The sequence below is a fragment of the Ranitomeya imitator genome, chromosome 3 (genome assembly GCF_032444005.1).
Source record: "Ranitomeya imitator isolate aRanImi1 chromosome 3, aRanImi1.pri, whole genome shotgun sequence".
Taxonomy (NCBI): domain Eukaryota; kingdom Metazoa; phylum Chordata; class Amphibia; order Anura; family Dendrobatidae; genus Ranitomeya; species Ranitomeya imitator.
In genome coordinates, this window is record NC_091284.1 from 408062817 (window position 1) to 408073016 (window position 10200).

General features: G+C 46.2%; 1 protein-coding gene across 1 annotated transcript in view; it reads right to left on the reverse strand.

The window, feature by feature from the left end:
- Window positions 1-4710, reverse strand: part of TBC1D32 (TBC1 domain family member 32) — a 199274-nt gene extending 194564 nt beyond the window's left edge. Inside the window, exon 1 of the mRNA XM_069757119.1 lies at window positions 4584-4710. The gene's annotated coding sequence lies outside the window, so the exon portion shown is untranslated. The remainder of the gene's footprint in view (window positions 1-4583) is intronic.
- Window positions 4711-10200: the final 5490 nt, after the last annotated feature.

The following is a 10200-nucleotide window of genomic DNA, read 5'->3' on the forward strand; positions in this document are numbered from 1 at the left end:
GCCTGTCCCTGCTTTCACCCGATCTGCAGGGACGCGATCTTTCTGTGACACAGCATATGCGTCACAGGTCGGATTGGCACCGACTTTCATGACGCATACGCTGTGTCACAGGTCGGGAAGGGGTTAATAAACTGTGACCGACCTGTTCAACCCACCTAGGACTGTGTGTGTTTCATTTCGGGATTGATTGCAGGGGGGAAGGCACTGGTTACAACACCCAGGTCTCCACAGTCATATTGTGCAGGACATATACCCTGTGTGCAGTATATATTGTGCAGGACATATACCCAGAGCGCAGTATATATTGTGCAGGACATATACCCTGTGTGCAGGACATATACCATGTGCGCAGTATATATTGTGCAGGACATATACCCTGTGCGTAGTATATTGCACAGGACACATACCCTGCGTGCAGTATATATTGTGCAGGACATATACCCTGGGTGCAGTATATATTGTGCAGGACATATACCCTGTGTGCAGTATATATTGTGCAGGACATATACCCAGAGCGCAGTATATATTGTGCAGGACATATACCCTGTGTGCAGGACATATACCATGTGCGCAGTATATATTGTGCAGGACATATACCCTGTGCGTAGTATATTGCACAGGACACATACCCTGCGTGCAGTATATATTGTGCAGGACATATACCCTGGGTGCAGTATATATTGTGCAGGACATATACCCTGTGTGCAGTATATATTGTGCAGGACATATACCCTGTGCGTAGTATATTGCACAGGACATATACCCTGCATGCAGTATATATTGTGCAGGACATATACCCTGGGTGCAGTATATATTGTGCAGGACATATACCCTGTGTGCAGGACATATACCCTGTGCGCAGTATATACTGTGCAGGACATATACCCTGTGTGCAGGACATATACCATGTGCGCAGTATATATTGTGCAGGACATATACCCTGTGTGCAGTATATATTGTGCAGGACATATACCCTGTGCGCAGTATATATTGTGCAGGACATATACCCTGTGTGCAGGACATATACCATGTGCGCAGTATATATTGTGCAGGACATATACCCTGTCTGCAGTATATATAGTGCAGGACATATACCCAGAGCGCAGTATATGTTGTGCAGGACATATTGTGCAGGACATATACCCTGTGCGTAGTATATATTGTGCAGGACATATACCCTGTGTGCAGTATATATTGTGCAGGACATATACCCTGTGCGTAGTATATTGCACAGGACATATACCCTGCGTGCAGTATATATTGTGCAGGACATATACCCTGGGTGCAGTATATATTGTGCAGGACATATACCCTGCGTGCAGTATATATTGCGCAGGACATATACCCTGCGTGCAGTATATATTGCACAGGACATATACCCTGCGTGCAGTATATATTGCACAGGACATATACCCTGCGAGCAGTATATATTGCACAGGACATATACCCTGCGTGCAGTATATATTGCACAGGACATATACCCTGCGTGCAGTATATATTGTGCAGGACATATACCTTGTGTGCCGTATATATTGTGCAGGACATATACCTTGTGTGCAGGACATATACCATGTGCGCAGTATATACTGTGCAGGACATATACCCTGTGTGCAGGACATATACCATGTGTGCAGTATATATTGTGCAGAACATATACCCTGTGCGCAGTATATATTGTGCAGGACATATACCCTGTGTGCAGTATATATTGTGCAGGACATATACCCTGTGTGCAGGACATATACCATGTGTGCAGTACATATTGTGCAGGACATATACCCTGTGTGCAGTATATATTGTGCAGAACATATACCCTATGCGCAGTATATATTGTGCAGGACATATACCTTGTGTGCAGTATATATTGTGCAGGACATATACCTTGTGTGCAGGACATATACCATGTGCGCAGTATATACTGTGCAGGACATATACCCTGTGTGCAGGACATATACCATGTGTGCAGTATATATTGTGCAGAACATATACCCTGTGCGCAGTATATATTGTGCAGGACATATACCCTGTGTGCAGTATATATTGTGCAGGACATATACCCTGTGTGCAGGACATATACCATGTGTGCAGTACATATTGTGCAGGACATATACCCTGTGTGCAGTATATATTGTGCAGGACATATACCCTGTGCGCAGTATATATTGTGCAGGACATATACCCTGTGTGCAGGACATATACCATGTGTGCAGTATATATTGTGCAGGACATATACCCTGTGCGCAGTATATATTGTGCAGGACATATACCCTGTGTGCAGGACATATACCATGTGCGCAGTATATATTGTGCAGGACATATACCCTGTGTGCAGTATATATAGTGCAGGACATATACCCAGAGCGCAGTATATGTTGTGCAGGACATATTGTGCAGGACATATACCCTGTGCGTAGTATATATTGTGCAGGACATATACCCTGTGTGCAGTATATATTGTGCAGGACATATACCCTGTGCGTAGTATATTGCACAGGACATATACCCTGCGTGCAGTATATATTGTGCAGGACATATACCCTGCGTGCAGTATATATTGTGCAGGACATATACCCTGCGTGCAGTATATATTGCGCAGGACATATACCCTGCGTGCAGTATAAATTGCACAGGACATATACCCTGCGTGCAGTATATATTGCACAGGACATATACCCTGCGTGCAGTATATATTGCACAGGACATATACCCTGCGTGCAGTATATATTGCGCAGGACATATACCCTGCGTGCAGTATATATTGTGCAGGACATATACCTTGTGTGCCGTATATATTGTGCAGGACATATACCCTGTGTGCAGTATATATTGTGCAGGACATATACCTTGTGTGCCGTATATATTGTGCAGGACATATACCCTGCGTGCAGTATATATTGCACAGGACATATACCCTGCGTGCAGTATATATTGCACAGGACATATACCCTGCGAGCAGTATATATTGCACAGGACATATACCCTGCGTGCAGTATATATTGCACAGGACATATACCCTGCGTGCAGTATATATTGTGCAGGACATATACCTTGTGTGCCGTATATATTGTGCAGGACATATACCCTGTGTGCAGTATATATTGTGCAAGACATATACCCTGTGTGCAGGACATATACCATGTGCGCAGTATATACTGTGCAGGACATATACCCTGTGTGCAGGACATATACCATGTGTGCAGTATATATTGTGCAGGACATATACCCTGTGCGCAGTATATATTGTGCAGGACATATACCCTGTGTGCAGTATATATTGTGCAGGACATATACCCTGTGCGCAGTATATATTGTGCAGGACATATAACCTGTGCGCAGTATATATTGTGCAGGACATATACCCTGTGTGCAGTATATATTTTGCAGGCCATATACCTTGTCTGTGGGACACGCACCCTGCGTGCGGGACACGTACCCGGTGTGTGGGCCATTTACCCTGTGTGTGGGCCATATACCCTGTGTGCGGGACACGTACCCTGCGTGCAGTATATATTGTGCAGGACATATACCCTGTGTGCAGTATATATTGTGCAGGACATATACCCTGTGTGCAGTATATATTGTGCAGGACATATACCTTGTGTGCAGTATATATTGTGCAGGACATATACCCTGCGTGCAGTATATATTGTGCAGGACATATACCCTGCGTGCAGTATATATTGTGCAGGACATATACCCTGTGTGCAGTATATATTGTACAGGACATATACCCTGTGTGCAGTATATATTGTGCAGGACATATACCTTGTCTGTGGGACACGTACCCTGTGTGCGGGCCATGTACCCTGTGTGCGGGTTCAAGTACCCTGTGTGCGGACCATGTACCCTGTGTGCGGACCACGTACCCTGTGTGTGGGACAAGTACCCTGTGTGCGGGCCATGTACCCTGTGTGCGGACCACGTACCCTGTGTGCGGGACAAGTACCCTGTGGGCGGGCCATGTACCCTGTGTGCGCGACAAGTACCCTGTGTGCGGGACAAGTACCCTATGTGTGGGCCACGTACCCTGTGTGCGGACCACGTACCCTGCGTGCGGGACAAGTACCCTGTGTGCGGGACAAGTACCCTGTGTGCGGGACAAGTACCCTGTGTGCGGGACAAGTACCCTGTGTGCGGGACAAGTACCCTGTGTGGGGACAAGTACCCTGTGTGCGGGACAAGTACCCTGTGTGCGGGACAAGTACCCTGTGTGCAGGGGTTCTCCTGAATTCTGGGTCACAGCTGCAGCACAGTAGTGAACCCGGTTTCGTATAGTCATATATCTGGCATGTAACCTGGACTAGGCACCCAGTGTATCTGGCAGGAGTCTATGGGTCACATCACAGGGCAGAGCCTGGAGGCAGGGGGGTTGCTATAGTAACAGTACAGCGTCAGTGGCCCGGTATTCCGCCGGCCGGTAATCACACCCTTCTCGCCCATGGGAAGCCGGGCACCGCTCATCACTACTTGCAGATTATTAGCCACGCCCATTAACCCAAACTGACATCTACGCCGGTTAAACGGTCATTGCGACACGTGACGCAGAATGAAGCACGCGACATTAATAACATGGGCGCACTCACTGCGATCACCGGCCCCGGCTGCTCAGCTGCAGGTCACTGGATGCAGATCACATGACACCCAGCAGCACTAAGTCTATGGACACTCAGAAAGTCAAACAATCCGTATCTTAGCTACATCACAACGACGAGTGATCACCAGGGCTACGGAAGCCTGTCTGGGCCAAACTTGTTCCGCTTGATTTGCGTTTTCCGCCAGACACGTTTGTAGTGATCCCGGGACTGTGTGAATCATTAGTGCCTACTTTACATAATACATGTAATGTAAGGGATGTATTATTATTATTATTTAACCCCTTGCTGCTTGAAGCCAGTTTTGACCCTTATGACAAGATGATCTTTTTTTACATTTCCATGCAATAGTTATTTATTTTTCTGTAAACATATCATTAACCATTTCAAGACCGGGCCATTTACACCCCACTCCTGACGTGGCACGTTTGTGGGGTGAGGTAGTTTCCATACGTGCGGTTTTAAGAGCTGGAACGTTGTTTCTCGTTCAAATATTGAAGTAATTGTTGCGTTTTTCCTCCAGATTCTGGGGGCGTCAGTTCCATGTCACTGTCATGGTCTCCTTTTTTATCTCTTCCTGATATCGGACATTATCGGTGGAGAGAAATGAAGTGTCTGTCTTTCCCATTTTCCTATGACCGCCCTGGACCACTAACAGATATATTATTAATATTATACATTTTTATAGCGCCATTTATTCCATGGCGCATTCCATGTGAACGGGGCAAATATAGACAAGTACAATAACCAGGAGTAATACAAGGCACACACAGGTACATGAGGAGAGAGGACCCTGCCCGCGAGGGCTCACAGTCTACATTTTACTCTTCTCCCTTCTGTAATAAATATTTCTATATACTGGACACAGAGTGGGACTAGTAACAGCAATTGGGATTGAAAGGGGCGTTTTTATTTATTTTGTTACCTTTTATTTAATTCTTTATTTTTCATTATTTTTTACATTGTGCCCCAGTGTAAGGTCATAAAAGATCTTTGGGGAGAAATTAAATATTGAAATATTGTTATTTTCATCCTATTTTCCCTGTAACTGGCGTTGGTGTATTATCCTCAGTTAGGCTACTTTCACACATCAGGTTTTTGCCGTCATGCCGATTCCGGCATCACGCCGGAGCGATGGATCCGGTGTAAAGTGTGGAAAACTGATAATAATAATAATTTTATTTATATAGCGCCAACATGTTCCGCGGCGCTTTACAAATGATAGAGGGGACTTGTACAGACAATAGACATTACAGCATAACAGAAATCACAGTTCAAAATAGCAAGAGGAATGAGGGCCCTGCTCGCAAGCTTACAAACTATGAGGAAAAGGGGAGACACGAGAGGTGGATGGTAACAATTGCTTTAGTTATTCGGACCGGCCATAGTGTAAGGCTCGGGTGTTCATGTAAAGCTGCATGAACCAGTTAACAGCCTAAGTATGTAGCAGTACAGACACAGAGGGCTATTAACTGCATAAATTGTATGAGAACATGATGCGAGGAACCTGATTATGGTTTAACTTATATGAATGGGCTACACAGGGATCGTTAGGTTAATGCGTTGAGGCGGTTGTCCAGTCTGAACAAATGCGTTTTTAGGGCACGCTTAAAACTGTGAGGATTAATCGTATTAACCTAGGTAGTGCATTGCAAAGGATTGGCGAAGCACGTGAAAAGTCTTGGAGACGGGAGTGGGAGGTTCTGATTATTGAGGATGCTAACCTAAGGTCATTAGCGGAGCGGAGCGGAGGGCACGGGTAGGATGGTGGACTGAGACCAGGGAGGAGATGTAGGGTGGTGCTGAGCCATGGAGCGCTTTGTGGATGAGGGTAGTAGTTTTGTACTGGATTCTTGAGTGGATGGGTAACCAGTGTAATGACTGGCACAGAGTAGAGGCATCGGTGTAACAGTTGGTGAGGAAAATATTCCTGGCAGCAGCATTCAGGACAGATTGGAGCGGGGAGAGTTTGGTAAGAGGGAGGCCGATTAGTAGAGAGTTACAATAGTCTAGACGAGAATGAATGAGTGAAACAGTAAGAGTTTTTGCAGAGTTGAAAGTAAGAAAAGGGCGAATTCTAGAAATGTTTTTGAGATGCAGATAAGAGCGAGCCAGTGATCAGATGTGGGGGGTGAATGAAAGCTCGGAATCAAGGATGACCCCAAGGCAGCGGGCATGTTGCTTGGGAGTAATGGTGGAACAACACACGGAGATGGCAATGTCAGGCAAAGGTAGGTTAGTAGAGGGAGAGAACACGACGAGTTCAGTTTTTGACAAATTCAGTTTCAGATAGAGGGAGGACATGACATTAGAGACAGCAGTAAGACAATCACTGGTGTTTTCTAAAAAGACAGGCGTGAGATCAGGAGAAGTGTATAATTGTGTTTCATCAGCATAGAGATGGTACTGGAAACCAAATCTACTGATTGTTTGTCCAATAGGGGCAGTATACAAAGAGAAGAGGAGGGGGCCTAGGATTGATCCTTGAGGAACCCCTACAGTAAGGGGAAGGTGAGAGGAGGAGGAACCAGCAAAAGATACAGTGAAGGATCGGTCAGAGAGATAGGAGGAGAACCAGGAGAGAACGGTGTCCTTCAGGCCGATGGAGTGGAGCATAGTGAGGAGGAGCTGATGATCCACAGTATCGAATGCTGCGGAGAGATACAAGAGAATTAGCATGGAGTAGTGACCATTAGATTTAGCTGTTAGTAGATCATTAGAGACTTTAGTGAGGGCAGTTTCATTAGAGTGTAAAGAGCGGAAACCAGATTGAAGAGGGTCGAGAAAAGAGTTATCTGAGAGATAGCGGGTAAGACGGCAGTGGACCAAGCGTTTGAGGAGTTTAGAGATGAAGGGAAGATTAGAGACAGATCTATAATTAGCGGCATAGTTTTGATCGAGGGATGGTTTTTTTAAGTAGTGGATGTATGATGACATGCTTAAATGAGGAGGGAACGATACCAGAAGAGAGAGAAAGGTTGAATATTTTTGTTAAATGAGAGGTGAAAGCTGGGGAAAGGGACTGTAGGAGATGTGACAGAATGGGGTCACTGGTGCAAGTGGTCGGGCGGAAAGATGCAAGAAGCCTGATTACTTCTTCTGTAACTGGTTCAAAGTCAGAAAGTGAACTAGATACTGTGGGGGAGGGAGGACAGTGCATGGTATGAAGGGGTTGGGATATAATTTCCTGTCGGATGTGGTCAATTTTTTCTTTGAAGTAATTGGCCAACTGATGAAACAGATCCATTTTTTTTGCCGGATCCGACTAGGGGAACCGGCCAAAAACCCGATCCCTTTCATCAGTTTTTCATCCGTTTCGTCCAATTTTTTAATCCGTTTTTTGACGGATCCGGTTTTTAAAAACACCCATGGGAGGCTCCCAAATGTGATTGGCTACTGAAAACCTATATATACAGTGTTCTTAAAGCCCATCTTTGACAGATTGAAGAGGAGCAAGTGGTGCAGATGGAAGGCGTGATGGCAAACATTCTGAAGATTTCTGTGGATTTCAATGTTGAGGCACATCGTTTGAAAGCGATTGTTCTGGAGAAGGAGCGAGAGAGACAGCAGCGCATCATGCGTCAGCAGCGACAGAGTTTGTGGATCCACCCCATCACAGCACAGAGAAAGACATGTGAGGTGTATTCTACATTATACATGGAGCTACGAGGAAAGCCCGAGAAGTTTTTCAGCTACGTGCGGATGAAAGCTGAGAACTTCGGCGTGTTGGTGGAACGGATTGGACACCTCATCGCAAGAATTGATACTTATTGCCACTTCTCAGTTTCACTTGCAGAGCGTCTGATGGTAACTCTACGGTAAGCCATTTTTATTGTATCTCCTCCTGTTAAACCACACTTATAACTGTAATGTTGTTGCTGGTAGTTTTTAATAATTATTTTTATTGTATCTCCAACTGTTAAAGCTGACTTATAACTGTAATGTAATTTCTGGTATTTTGTACTCATTTTTCCCTTTTTTTTTTCACAGATTCCTTGCAACTGGATAATCCCTTTCGTCACTCAACTTCCAGTTCAGACTTGGGATTTCCACCATCTCCGGAATTGTGAAGCACACCTGTCATGTATTGTGGGACTCTTTACATGGCAAGTTTATACCACATCCCACAACGGAGAGTTGGCTGGAAATAGCAGAAAAATTCCAACAAATTGTAACACCGTTCTGCCTGTATTTGGTTTTTGGCGTGACAATGCATATGTTTGCTTTAACCCTTTACTCTTTTCCCCCTAATTTGAGCTGGGATACTGTTGGCTGTTACCTGAATGGAGCCTTCTCAGTTCCCTGCTCTGCTGCGCAGTCGTACATGGGTTTTTAGGTATTTGCCCTGCTGCATTCCTTCCTCATGTGCGGTCCCTGGTTGCTGCTATGAAGCTGTCCGCGGGTTGTGAGGTCATTTGCAGCTGGTGCATGACTTTCCACGTGGGTCAGTGCATGCAGATCCTGCACTGATGGTGCTGGAATGGTTTCTGTTTGTGCTTAGGGCGTGCACGGCCACACCTCCCTTGCTTTTATCAGGGTTAGGGTGTGTACTTCAAATGCTGTCCCCAGACAATTGCTGAGGGGCAGCTCCTATATAAAGTTTCCCTGCCCTATGGGCAGCGCCTGAGCTACACTCACAAAGTTCCTGAACTTTGCCATGTGTGTTTGTGTTCCTGCACCTCTCCTGTTTATGTTTTTGGTACCAAAGTCCTTGCCTTGATTCCTGTTTTGTCCTGTTTTGTCACCTGTCCTGGAGGCGGTATATCCAGTCCCGAATCCTTGATCCCGTACCAGTCCTGTACCTGTCTGAACTGTGTCTGCTGTGATTATGTTCCTGGAATCCCTCTGCATCTGGAGCCTAACTCCCAGTGACTTGAGTCTCTTGAAACCGATGTTTCTGCTGAGCATCTTCTACTCTGTGCTCTGACTACCATGCTAACTGTGTTAACTCCGTCTGGCTCATGTCCAGTACGGCGATGTTTGCACCATCACGCTTGAGTTCCTTCCTAGGTTCGATGCCCGGAGCCTGACGACCGCAGTCTGGAACATGATGACCGCTGTCTGGAGCTTAGAGCCTGATGACTCTGGTGGTGCCTGTAGGTCATGTCGGATGTCCGGAACCGAACGACTCCTGTCTGTCTGCCGGTGACCCTGGGTCCAGATGTCCTGTCTGTACCCTGATGTCCTGCCTGTGTCTTGATGACCTCATGGACAATGATGTCCTGATATCCTGTCTGTTCCTTGATATCCTGATGTCCTCCGTGTGTCTCATATCCTGATGTAACTGATGCCCTGGGCTGCCACGCCAGTGTCCCAGCCGACGACCTGGGCTGCCACATCAGTGTCCCAAATGTCTATCCGGTATTCCTGATGTAACCTGATTACCTGGACTGCCACGTCAGTGTCCCAGCTGATGACCTGGGCTGCCACGCCAGTGTCCCAGATGTCTGTCCAGTATTCCTGTGTCCTGATGCCTTGCCTGTGTCCTGATGTCCTGAGGTCTTTCCTGAGTCCAGATGCCCTGATGTCCTGTTTGTATCCTGATGTCTTGCCCGGACCCTGATGTCCTCGTTTACCCTGATGTCCTGCCTGGGCCCTGATGTCCCAC